Source organism: Triticum dicoccoides, chromosome 1B, assembly GCF_002162155.2.
Source record: "Triticum dicoccoides isolate Atlit2015 ecotype Zavitan chromosome 1B, WEW_v2.0, whole genome shotgun sequence".
NCBI classification, from domain to species: Eukaryota; Viridiplantae; Streptophyta; class Magnoliopsida; order Poales; family Poaceae; genus Triticum; species Triticum dicoccoides.
Genome location: NC_041381.1, coordinates 547,217,289 through 547,231,602, shown reverse-complemented (window position 1 = coordinate 547,231,602; position 14,314 = coordinate 547,217,289).

Here is a 14,314-nt window from a genome sequence, read left to right as displayed (position 1 = left end):
ATTGATGATGTGTATTACAAGAGTGGATCTACCATGAGATCAAGGAGGCTAAACCCTAGAAGCTAGCCTATGGTATGATTGTTGTAATGGAGGTTATGTCCTACGGACTAAAGCCCTCCGGTTTATATAGACACCGGAGAGGGCTAGTGTTACATAGAGTCGGTGTTAGGACCCCGACTCAATGCCACATTGATCTAGCCTGTAACACCTCATATCACATTGCGGCCTCACGCACGGTATCCCCACGGGTGTCAAGAAGGGTTGGTGGAGTTATTGCAGCAAGCCAGCTTTGACTCTTGGCTAAGCTATCCTACGAGACTCCAACTTGAAATGGTTTTGCGCACACGAGTCCACTACTCACCACTTCAATACACTACCGAGAATCCACCTCCGTCTTCCTACGGAGGAGCCATCCTCGGCACTCACGCTTATCTTGAGGCTTTTAGTAGTTTCCAGTTTACTTGTCTATGAACTGTATAGGCAACCAAGTAGTCCTTTACCGCGGACGCGGCTATTCGAATAGATTAGGTTAACCCTGCAGGGGTGTACTTCTTCATACACGCTCTCACCACTTACCCTCGTTTACACGACATGTACTCGGCAACCTTCAAGCGGAGGCCCAACGTGGGTGTCGGCCACGGCCTACCTAATCACCTAAGTCTCTAATCCAGGTTTATCGCCTATTCGGGTTCCATCCATGAGGAGATCCGGCCGGGGTTTCGCTCACAGCCCCGAACGATGTGAACAGGGTTCCAAGACACCTAACGGGTGCCCGGTATACCCAGCCACGTACCCTCACAGCCCACCCCTACGGTCAGCGCTGTCCATGGCCTCCAGTAGGCTACAAACACCAGAAACTACTTGCAACTCCTAGATAGAGGACTAGGGTAATTAAGAAGTCGAGAGGGTCCATTGGTTTCGGGCCCAATGCATGGTAGTAGCTGAATCTTAAATCACACATACAGATCTCAGTGCTTAAGGACGGCTTCAGTCAAACAACCCACCATGTACTCCTACATGGCCTCTCATCGATACCTTTACCAAATCGTGTTCAACACACCACTCTCATACTGACATGATCATTTCACTCTAGCCCATCACCCAGATGAACCAGACCTGACACGACTCTAAGCATAGCAGGCATAGCAAGGAAGGATCAACACACACACATCGCTCAATCAACTCCTACACATGCTAGTGGGTTTCATCTAGTTACTATGGCAATGACAGGTCATGCAGAGGAAATGGGTTAAACTACCGCAGCACACAGCAGCTTGAATCGCGTTGTCTTAATGCAGTAAAAGAGAGCAGGAGCAGGAACATGGGATTGTATCGATATGATCAAACGGTTGGTTGCTTGCCTGATGGGTCGGTGCACTGATATTGCTCTTCATTAAGGTAATCACGGTACTCCTCGGGGGCAGAACCTGCCGTAGAGAACACCGATACACAACATCACCAAACAATATGCAACAATATGATGCATGCATGAGACATGGCATATATGAGTGTGTTGGGTTAAAACAACTAAGACCAGATGGGTTTGAACCAATTTGAACCAAAGATTCAATTTCCAAACACATCTGTGATCCTAAATAGTGCTTTATCATGTTTTTCACTAAACAGCAAGTTAACTTGTGTAATCATGCATGAAAACAGTACAGATGGAAAGATTGGATTTTTCTGATCATTTTTCATATATAATTTGTTTGATTTGGAGCTACGGTTGAATTTCTATGATTTTTAGAAGTTTATACTAATTTCTAGAATTTCCTGAATTATTTTTAAAACCAGAAAATAATTACTGCGTTAGCATTGCGTCACGCTGACCTCAGCAGGTCAACAGACCCGGTCCAGGTCAAACCTGACGCATGGGTCCAGGGTGTCAGTGCGATAAGTTTAGTTGAAATCTAATTAAAACTAAACTAGATTAGTTAACAGGGCTGGGCCCCACCTGTCAGTGACTCAACGGAGTCAACCTGGCCCACCCGTGGTCAAAGTCAAAGTCAGCTGCGCCGGTGTTTAGCCGCCGGCGAGCCCGACACCGCGGCGGAAGTGGTTTTGGCCGTTCTGGCCACCAAATGGGTCGCGGAGGGCATCGGGGTGGAGCTGAGGACGACCCGCAGCTCTTGGTGGAGTCAGTTGGGGTCGGGGTGGCCGGAGTTGGCGCCGGCGACGACCTAGGCGGCCACCAGAGTTCGGTTGGGGACGAACTCGAGCTAGGGGGTGCAGTGAGGTGCGGGGAGTGCACGGTTGGACTCAACGCAGCGTGGTGAGTGCGTTGGACACCGTGAGGTGGCCGGAGGATGGCCGGGAGCACGTCGGCGACGAGATCCGCGGCGGTGCGTGCGGGTGATCTTCGTGCGGTTGATACACAGCTCGTGGGCGAGAGAGGAAGGGAAGGGGGGTAGCTATGCTCACAGAGCACTCGTAGAGGCCACCGGCGGGGTCGGGGACAGACTGAGGCGGAGATGGCGTTGAAGGGGATCTCCGGCAACGGCGGACTCGGGCGAGGTCGGTGCGGTGGACTCGGGCCGCACGAGCACGCGGGGCTTGGCTAGCTCGACGAAGTGGATGACAGCGGAGCTCCTGGACACGACGAGACGGAGCACGGGCGGCGGGGAGCGCGGCTACGACGATGGAGCGGCGGCGGTGGCGTCGGTCATGGCTGGGGAGCGCGAGGGGGAGGAGCTGGAGAGGAGAGGAGGTGTCTGGGGGGTTCGGGGGAGAGAGAGGGGTCGATCCACGTCTCAGCTGGATGAGGGAAGCGGCGAGGCGGCGAGCAGGTGCGTGGCACCCATGCGGTGCTCGCCGCCGAGCACCTTGCCTGCCTGCCTGCCGAGCCAAGCAGCTCGCTGGCGCGGCAGCGGGGCTGGGCTGGCAGGTGGGCCGGTTAGTAGGCGCCAGGTAACTCCTTCCTTTCTGTTTTTTTTCTTTTTCTATTTTTCTGCAACTTTGTTGAATTTTTAAAAATACCTAAAAAGTTCCAAAATTCACCAAACTGCTCCTGGTCCAAAGTTGGAATATTTCCAACATGAAACATTTCAGTTTAGGAATATTTGAGCATTTGAAATATTTTATATAATTTTAAATGCTGAAATTCAAATACTTATCATTTAATTCAAAGACCCTAAGATGACCTAGGAAATTCTGCATCACTTTTGGCAGAGGTTCTGAACCAAGACAAAAATGATGGACATTTTAGAAGGGCATTTCAGGTTCATTGGAAAAGTTTTTAGTAAACCCTAGTTGGTTTTAGAGGGGGCTGGGGGTTCTGTCATCCCCATTTCAGGTTTCTGTTGAAAGAATAAACATGATGCAACACTCTAATGCATGAACTAGCTAGGGTGTGAGAACTCACCCCCACTCAAAAGAATCTCGTCCCGAGATTTAGGTTCCTCCGGGAAGAAGGCAGGATACTCGAGTCGCGGACGATCCTCCCTTTCCCAAGTTGCTTCGTCCTCAGATTGGTGCGACCATTGAACTTTGAGAAACTTCATATTATGACGTCGAGTGGTACGCTCGGTCTGATCGAGGATACGAACGGGGTATTCTCGATACGTGAGATTATCTTGGAGATCAAGCGTTTCATGGTCCACTCCACGGATAGGATCCGAAAAGCAACGCCTGAGTTGAGAAACGTGGAAGACATCATGGACTCTGGAGATATGCGGAGGTAGTTCCAATTGGTAGGCAACTTCTCCTCGTTTAGCGAGAATGCGAAAAGGTCCAATGTAACGAGGAGCCAATTTGCCTTTGATACCGAAACGATGGGTTCCCTTGAGAGGAGTAACCCGAAGGTAAGCCTTCTCGTCAACCTCAAACGTCATAGCCTTATGTTTTCGGTCGTATTGACTCTTTTGACGAGATTGGGCTGTTTTCAACTTTTCACGAACGATGCGAACGTGCTCTTCTTCTTCTTGGATCATATCCGGGCCAAAGAATTGTCTTTCCCCGGTTTCCGACCAGTTAAGGGGTGTTCGACACCGTCATCCATAGAGAACTTCAAAAGGGGCTTTACCCAAGCTAGATTGATAGCTGTTGTTATAAGCGAATTCGGCAAATGGAAGGCACTTCTCCCATTCCATTCCGAATGAGATAACAGAAGCTCGAAGCATGTCTTCTAGAATCTGGTTGACGCGTTCTACTTGACCACTTGATTGAGGGTGAAAAGCGGTGCTAAAAGAAAAGCGGGTTCCCATAGCATTTTGGAAACTTTCCCAAAATCGAGAGGTGAAAAGACTTCCTCGATCCGAGTTAATTTCCAAAGGAACACCATGGAGAGACACTATTCGGGAGATGTACAAGTCTGCTAACTGACTAGCAGTTATATTCTCACGAACAGGTAAGAAATGGGCCACTTTGGAAAGACGATCGATAACGACGAAGATAGCGTAATTCCCTCTCTTGGTCCTGGGAAAACCGGTAATGAAGTCCATACCAATTTTATCCCATTTCCATTCAGGAATAGCTAGGGGTTGAAGGGTGCCAGCAGGCCGTTGATGCTCTTCTTTTACACGATGGCAGACGTCGCAATTAGCAATATACTGAGCAATTTATCTCTTCATCCTAGTCCACCAGAACCTCTGGCGTAGGTCCTGATACATCTTAGTGCTACCGGGATGAATATTGAGAGGAGATTCATGAGCTTCCTTAAGGATCAATCGCCTTAGGTTTCGCACCTTGGGGACCACTAGGCGATTCCCGAAGTATACGACTCCTTGTTCATTAATGGAGAAACAATTTGCAACTCCTTTCTTGATGTTTCTCTTGATTCAGGAAATTCCCGGATCTACTTTCTATGCTTTGATGATCTGATCCGTAAGGGTAGGTTTCGCCACCAAGGTGGAAAGGAATCCTTGAGGAACAATGTGGAGATTAAGTTTCCGAAATTCCTCATGGAGAAGTGGTTGACTTTGTTGCAACATCAGATTATTGCAATAAGATTTCCGACTTAGCGCATCAGCCATGACATTGGCTTTCCCTGGGGTATAAGTTATTCCTAAGTCGAAATCTGTGATCAACTCGACCCAACGTCTTTGCCTGAGATTTAAATCCGGTTGGGTGAATATGTACTTCAGACTTTGGTGATCAGTGTAGATTTCGCAACGATTACCGAGGAGGTAATGTCGCCATGTTTTGAGTGCATGGACTACAGCTGCAAGCTCTAGATCATGAGTGCGGTAGTTTTCCTCATGTGGGTGTAATTGCCGTGAAGCATAAGCAATTACGTGTCGATCTTGCATGAGAATACAACCTAGTCCTTGTCGCGAGGCATCGCAGTAGATAACAAAGTCCTTGGAAAAATCTGGTGGTACCAGTACGGGAGCAGAAGTTAGACGTCTTTTCAGTTCCTGGAAACTGTGCTCACATTGTGGGGTCCACTCGAACTTTTTATCTTTCTTGAGGAGTTCAGTTAGAGGTTTGGCAACTTTGGAGAAATTCTCGACAAAGCGACGGCAATAGCTCGCTAAGCCCAGAAAACTCCGAACTTGCTTAACCGATTCAGGTGGAGTCCAATTAAGGACGGCTTGAACTCGCTCAGGGTTAACAGCAATACCTTTACCAGAATTTACATGTCCAAGATAGGTCACTTCTGACAACCAAAATTCACATTTAGAGAATTTGGCATAAAGGCGATGCTCTCAAAGTTTCTTCAACACTAGCCTTAGATGTTCGGCATGTTCTTCCTCGTTCTTGGAGTAGATGAGTATATCATCGAGGTAAACCACGACGAATTTATCCAAATACTCCATGAAGATTGAGTTCATCAACCGAGAGAAGGTGGCTGGAGCGTTGGTTAAACCGAAGGACATGGCGGTGTACTCGTATTGGCCATAACGAGTAACAAAGGCCGTTTTCGGAATGTCCCCATTCCTGATTTTGATTTGATGGTAGCCCAACCTCAAATCCATTTTAGAGAAGACTGAGGATCCAGCGAGCTGATCATACAGGTCGTTGATCCTGGGGAGTGGATATTTGTTCTTAATTGTGACCAAGTTGACAGGTCGATAATCTACAACCATCCGGTCCGTACCATCCTTCTTCTTGACGAAGAGGACGGGGCAAGCCCAAGGAGATGAACTAGGTCGGATGAAACCCTTTTTCAAGGACTCATCGAGTTGTTTCTTAAGTTCGGCTAGTTCAAAAGGTGCCATCTTGTAGGGTCTTCTGGAAATTGGGACAGTTCCTGGAATGAGATCTATCACAAATTCGACATCTCTATCAGGTGGGATACCTGGCAGTTCTTCTGGAAAGACATCCGAGAAATCACGGACAACCGGGACGTCTTCAATGTCTGGCAAGGGACTGGTGTTAAGAGAATATAGTTGCCGCTTAGCTACTCGGGTCAAGACATTGACTATCTTTCCCGAAGGGTGTGTGAGTTGAACAGTCCTAGAGAAGCAATCGATCTTGGCATGATGGGCTGACATCCAATCCATACCCAAGATCATATTAATATCCGAAGATTTAAGAGCTATCAAGGATGCAAGAAAAACAAGTCTGTCGACTTGAATTTCATTCCCATGGCTTACACTAGAGGTTTTCCATCTAGAACCGGGAGTGGAAATTTCCATGGTGGAAGGCATGTCACAGAATGCGGTGTTATGCAAGCGAGCATAGCTTTCGGATATGAATGAATGAGATGCTCCAGTATCATAAAGAACGGATGTCGGGTGGCAATTTACAAGAAGCGTACCGAGAACGACGTTGGGATCTTCTTGAGCCTCTTCCGCAGAGACACAATTCACATGGCCACGTGCAGTGGTGGCCGGCTTGGCGTAGAACACTTTCCCTGTCGGCTTGCCGCGGCCAACAGCTTTTGCTGTCTGCTTGGGGTTGGTTTGGGGACACTCGCGCATATAGTGGCCTGATTCCCCACACTTGAAGCACGTCACGGAACTGGTGCGTGGGGGAGCATTGTTGGTTGGACCACCATAAGGCTTGGCTGGTGCATACTGTTGAGCTAGGCGAGGCGCCTGATAGGATGGCCTCGGTGTAAACCTGGGTGGCAGGGCAGTGTTAGGCACCCATACACGGCGCTTCTGTGGTCCAGCACCGGATGAGGAACCCAAGTCACGGCCATGCTTGCATGATGCGTCGAAATCAGTCTGTCCCGTCTCAGCACTGATGGCTTTATTCACAAGCTTCTGAAAAGAGGTGCACTCATGCAGACGGAGGTCACGACGAAGCTCAGGACTAAGTCCCTTATGGAACCTTGCCTGCTTCTTGGCATCGGTAGAAACTTCCTCAGTTGCATAACGTGCAAGGTTACCAAACTCCCTGCTATAAGCGTCAACAGAGAGTCGACCTTGAGTGAAACTACAGAACTCCTCACGCTTACGGTCCATGAGACCCTCCGGAATGTGATGTTCACGAAAAGCCTCGCTGAATTCAGCCCAAGTAGTGACGTGGCCCGCTGGGCGCATAGCTTCATAATTCTCCCACCAGAGACTGGCGGGGCCTTCGAGATGGTATGCAGCAAAGGTGACCCTATCAGCCTCAGCTATGAGTGCAGAACGCAGTTTGTGAGTGATACTGCGAAGCCAGTCATCGGCGTCGAGAGGCTCGACGGAGTGGTGGAAGGTAGGTGGATGTAACAGTATGAAATCACTGAGTGACACCAAGTTATTCCTCTGATGGAGTGCTGTGTTCTGTTCGATGCGCTCCAACAAACGGTTAGTCTCCCGCTTGTTTCTCTTGGCTTCCAGCATAACTTCAGCCAGAGAAGGAGGGTGAGGCAGGTTTGTTTCCCCAACACTGCTGCCTTCGGCTTGCTCTGGGGGAGCAGCGTTGTTGCGGGTGTTGACCATCCTAGGAGAACAAGACAATGGTTAAGTCCAAAATGATAAGATTCCGACATAGAATGTAGAATGTAATGGACAACTCAGAATGCAAGATGATCATCCGTATGACATGGAAGATACAGAAACTACTTCATTTATTCCATCGTCATACACACCATACAAGGTTTAGTACAGAACCAAACAAAGTACTACTACGGTGAAAAGAGGATTACAGCTCATCGGAGGCATCCCAAGCTCCTATACATTATTTTTCCTACACCCCCGGAATTACTACACGCTAAGTCATATTCCACAAGTCACGTAGGACGATGGAAATACAACTATTACAATACCTAGTGGAACTACTACTATCTCAGTCATCTCCGTAGTAGCTCTCATAAAAGTCTCCTCCATAGCCTGGAAGTTCAACGTGAGCATCCGGAAACAGACAGTCCTGAGGAGCCTGTGGACCAAAAGGGGTAGGGTGAGGTCTTGGACCAACAAGCGGTGGCCTGCGAGGACCACGAGGTGGGGTGATGCCTCCCACATCACGCCAATCCATCATGTCCGGCAGAGCAGACCTAACAGGATACAGATCTCTCATATCCATGCATCCAGCTTGCACAGCCGGTGCAAACCGAGTCAAGGTGGCCCAATGATCAGCGCGGGTGTTGAAAAGCTCCATTCTCAAGGCCCGATTCTCTCGGTCCTTATCCTCGAGCAACACGGCAGTGGTGCGAGTTAGTGAGTCCTCCTGGCTGGAGTCAGCATAGATAGCCCGGAGATAACCGTGCGCTCCAGGAAGTGAAGCCGGCATATACCGGAAGTCGGTGTTGCGAAGCAGGCCAGTCCTGACTCGCATAATGGTCATCATAGAATAAGCCGCATCTTGCACGTCCATCTCAATAGTAACACCGAGCCCATAGGAGCAGTGAAGAGCCTCGGTAGAACCAGGATAAGAGGGAAATATCCTGACGGTGCAAAGATACTGGCTTTGATTAAAATCTCGAAACTGCTCTTCGACCGTGTATTCGGGATACCAACGGTAACCCGTCTCGATCATCACTCGGACTAACATGGCCGTATGACCGGTCACACCAATGCATCGGGTCTTGCGAACCACTTGATTTTGGTCGCGAGTGGCCATCTGAAAGCACAAACATAATGCAAAGGCATTAGAATTTCTAGCAAAATTTCGACAGCATAATGGCTGTAAATGCTCAAGAAGGGTTTGAGACATTTATCAAAATATTGCATAGACACTCAACAATATCATATCAAGGTTCTGGGTCCAACTTATCAGCATAACAAGGTAGTAGAACTGAACTAGGCTTGTAGTCATCAAACCTATAAGGTACTACTGATTAGTAACACGTGAACCTGATAGAGATAAGAGATCCTAGTCCTTAACCCCCAGTAGAAGAGTGGACTGACTCAGATAAAAATACCATGAGATAAAGAAGTAAAAAGAGCCTTACGTACCATCCCACAATCAATTCCCCTACATATAACTAAAGCATTTCTAGACTCAACGTCGACCAGTTTGGCTTGAAGGACCTACAGGCAGTCCGGCTCTGATGCCAACGCTGTCAGGACCCCGACTCAATGCCACATCGATCTAGCCTGTAACACCTCATATCACTTTGCGGCCTCACGCACGGTATCCCCATGGGTGTCGCCTTACCTTTGCCCGGGACCGTTTGCGCCTTTTGGCTCACGTATATGATAGTGTCGCTAGCATCCATATGATAAGGAGCCCGGGCTGACATGACTAGTCGTAAACCCAAAGTGGCATAGACTTACAGGGACAGGCATCCATGACCCAGCATCGAACGTGTCGGTCATCAGCAAGTGGGTCCGGGCTGTAGTAGTGGGCTAGCAGGACTCCGGTAAACCGGGCTGTAGTGGGCTAACAGGGCTCCGGTACTCAATGCGTGACATTTCCCCGAAGGGACAGACACAGGAACGAAGAAGGACACATGCCGGCCAGCCTAAGTGTTCCGGAGTAGTAGCAAGCTACCATGGCTCAATGGAAACACTAGGAGACATTTCCCGGTAAGAGAGGCTACTAAAGATAAACAACTAGATAGTCAGATCCCACACATACCAAGCATTTCAATCATACACACAATATGCTCGATATGTGCAAACACAACATGACTCTACGACACAAGTACTTTATTTAAAGGCTCAGAGAGCCATACATAACATACATACAAGTACGGGTCACACGACCCACATTCAAGTCATACAAGCATACAAGTCGACATCGGAAGTATCTTGTCTGGGTACAGACAACTAGTAAAATAAAAGAGGCTTGGGTAAGCCTAGCTATACTACATGGTCCGTCACGTGCTCAGGATCACCACCTGGGCCTTAGTCTACTCGTCGATGTCAACGTCTACGAAGAACCCGTCGGAAGGGGTTGTGGCATCTTCTGAAAATATAAATTTAAGCAACATGAGTACAAAGGTACTCAGCAAGACTTACATCAGATCCTACATACATGCACATTATCAAGAAGGGTTGGTGGAGTTATTGCAGCAAGCCAGCTTTGACTCTTGGCTAAGCTATCCTACGAGACTCCAACTTGAAATGGTTTTGCGCACACGAGTCCACTACTCACCACTTCAATACACTACCGAGAATCCACCTCCGTCTTCCTACGGAGGAGCCATCCTCGACACTCACGCTTATCTTCAGGCTTTTAGTAGTTTCCAGTTTACTTGTCTATGAACTGTATAGGCAACCAAGTAGTCCTTTACTACGGACGCGGCTATTCGAATAGATTAGGTTAACCCTGCAGGGGTGTACTTCTTCATACACGCTCTCACCACTTACCACCGTTTACACGACATGTACTCGGCAACCTTCAAGCGGAGGCCCGACGTGGGTGTCGGCCACGACCTACCTAATCACCTAAGTCTCTAATCCAGGTTTATCGCCTATTCGGGTTCCATCCATGAGGAGATCCGGCCGGGGTTTCGCTCACAGCCCCAAACGATGTGAACAGGGTTCTGAGACACCTAATGGGTGCCCGGTATACCCGGCCACGTACCTACCGCATCACAGCCCACCCCTACGGTCAGCGCTGTCCACGGCCTCCAGTGGGCTACAAACACCAAAAGCTACTTGCAACTCCTGGATAGAGGACTAGGGTAATTAAGAAGTCGAGAGGGCCATTGGTTTCGGGCCCAATGCATGGTAGTAGCTGAATCTTAAATCACACATACAGATCTCAGTGCTTAAGGACGGCTTCAATGAAACAACCCACCATGTACTCCTACATGGCCTCTCATCGATACCTTTACCAAATCGTGTTCAACACACCACTCTCATACTGACATGATCATTTCACTCTAGCCCATCACCCAGATGAACCAGACCTGACACGACTCTAAGCATAGCAGGCATAGCAAGGAAGGAGCAACACACACACATGGCTCAATCAACTCCTACACATGCTAGTGGGTTTCATCTAGTTACTGTGGCAATGACAGGTCATGCAGAGGAAATGGGTTCAACTACCGCAGCACACAGCAGTTTGAATCGCGTTGTCTTAATGCAGTAAAAGAGAGCAGGAGCAGGAACATGGGATTGTATCGATATGATCAAACGGTTGGTTGCTTGCCTGATGGGTCGGTGCACTGATATTGCTCTTCATTAGGGTAATCACGGTACTCCTCGGGGGCAGAACCTGCCGTAGAGAACACCGATACACAACATCACCAAAAAATATGCAACAATATGATGCATGCATGAGACATGGCATATATGAGTGTGTTGGGTTAAAACAACTAAGACCAGATGGGTTTGAACCAATTTGAACCAAAGATTCAATTTCCAAACACATCTGTGATCTTAAATAGTGCTTTATCATGTTTTGCACCAAACAGCAAGTTAACTTGTGTAATCATGCATGAAAACAGTACAGATGGAAAGATTGGATTTTTCTGATCATTTTTCATATATAATTTGTTTGATTTGGAGCTATGGTTGAATTTCTATGATTTTTAGAAGTTTATACTAATTTCTGGAATTTCCTGAATTATTTTTAAAACCAGAAAATAATTACTGCGTCAGCATTGCGTCACGCTGACCTCGGCAGGTCAACAGACCCGGTCCAGGTCAAACCTGAAGCGTGCATCCAGGGTGTCAGTGCGATTAGTTTAGTTGAAATTTAATTAAAACTAAACTAGATTAGTTAACAGGGCTGGGCCCCACCTGTCAGTGACTCAACGGAGTCAACCTGGGCCACCCGTGGTCAAAGTCAAAGTCAGCTGCGCCGGCGTTTAGCCGCCGGTGAGCCCGACGCGGCGGCAGAAGTGGTTTTGGCCGTTCCGGCCACCAAATGGGTCGCGGAGGGCATCGGGGTGGAGCTGAGGATGACCCGCAGCTCTTGGTGGAGTCAGTTGGGGTCGGGGTGGCCGGAGTTGGCGCCGGCGACGACCTAGGCGGCCACCGGAGTTCGGTTGGGGATGAACTCGAGCTAGGGGGTGCAGTGAGGTGCAGGGAGTGCACGGCTGGACTCAACGCAGCGTGGTTAGTGCGTTGGACACCGTGAGGTGGCCGGAGGATGACCGGGAGCACGTCGGCGACGAGATCCGCGGCGGTGCGTGCGGGTGATCTTCGTGCGGTTGATACACAGCTCGTGGGCGAGAGAGGAAGGGAAGGGGGTAGCTATGCTCACAGAGCACTCGTAGAGGCCACCGGCGGGGTTGGGGACGGACTGAGGCGGCGATGGCGTTGAAGCGGATCTCCGGCGACGGCGGACTCGGGCGAGGTCGGTGCGGTGGACTCGGGCCGCACGAGCACGCGGGTCTCGGCTAGCTCGATGAAGTGGATGACGGCGGAGCTCCTGGACACGACTAGACAGAGCACGGGTGGCGGGGAGTGCGGCTACGACGATGGAGTGGCGGCGGTGGCGTCGGCCATGGCTGGGGAGCACGAGGGGGAGGAGCTGGAGAGGAGAGGAGGTGTCTGGGGGTTCGGGGGAGAGAGAGGGGTCGATCCACGTCTCAGCTGGATGAGGGAAGCGGCGAGGCGGCGAGCAGGTGCGTGGCACCCATGCGGTGCTCGCCGCCGAGCACCTTGCCTGCCTGGCTACCGAGCCAAGCAGCTCGCTCGCGCGGCAGCTGGGCTGGGCCGGCAGGTGGGCCGGTTAGTAGGCGCCAGGTAACTCCTTCCTTTCTGTTTTTTTCTTTTTCTATTTTTCTGGAACTTTGTTGAATTTTTAAAAATACCTAAAAAGTTCCAAAATTCACCAAACTGCTCCTGGTCCAAAGTTGGAATATTTCCAACATGAAACATTTCAGTTTAGGAATATTTGAGCTTTTAAAATATTTTATATAATTTTAAATGCCCAAATTCAAATACTTATCATTTAATTCAAAGACCCTAAGATGACCTAGGAAATTGTGCATCACTTTTGGCAGAGGTTCTGAACCAAGACAAAAATGATGGACATTTTAGAAGGGCATTTCAGGTTCATTGGAATTTTTTTAGTAAACCCTAGTTGGTTTCAGAGGGGGCTGGGGGTTCTGTCATCCCCATTTCAGGTTTCTGTTGAAAGAATAAACATGATGCAACACTCTAATGCATGAACTAGCTAGGGTGTGACAGTCGGTTACAATGGTAGGAGATCTACATATCCGTATCGCCAAGCTTGCCTTCCACGCCAAGGAAAGTCCCATCCGGACACGGGACGGAGTCTTCAATCTTGTATCTTCGTAGTCTTGGAGTCCGGCGGACGATGATAGTCTGGCTGTCCGGACACCCCCTAGTCCAGGACTCCCTCAGCGAGCAAGGCCTAGATTCCCCCACCGGAAGAATGACACTATTGAGGCCCGCGACATATCACCCTCGGAGCCTCACCAGCATCGGGGACTACTGTCGGAGTAATGGGCCACGGGTAGGCTAACCCGAGCCCTAGAACCTTTCAAGACATCGGGGCAGACTGCGCCCCTCAAGTACCTGCGGTGACTCCAAGACGAGCCAAGTCCCAGAGGCGACTCCAAGACGAGCCGAGTCCCAGAGGCGACTCCAAGACGAGCCGAGTCCCAGAGGCGACTCCCAGTTAAGTCGAGTCCTAGAGGCGACTCCAAGGAAGCCGACTATGGGGAGTCGGCCCGTGACTCCAACCACCCCGATAATTAAAGGCAGGCATGGCCACAGTGCGCCCTACCCATGGAGATCTCCGCCCGACGCGGCACTGTTGCCATGCCAGCCCTGACATCAGCCATTGGGGCAGGGCCCTGTACCCATGACGGCCTGTCTGTACGGCCCGGAGACGACGGGACCTACCAGTCAACGGGAGTACTGAAGACGGCGAGAGCGCCACGAGTCGGACTCGTTGGGAGTCGGCCCCCAGGAGTCGGCCGGCCCCTCCCACGGGCCCCACACGCCATTAACCAGACGCGATGGGGGAATGGCAATAGTGATCGCCCGCCAGGCGGCAGCACTGTTGCCATGACCCCATGACCAAGCCCGCGTCATTAGAAGCACGACTACAGTAATCTGCAGCCGGC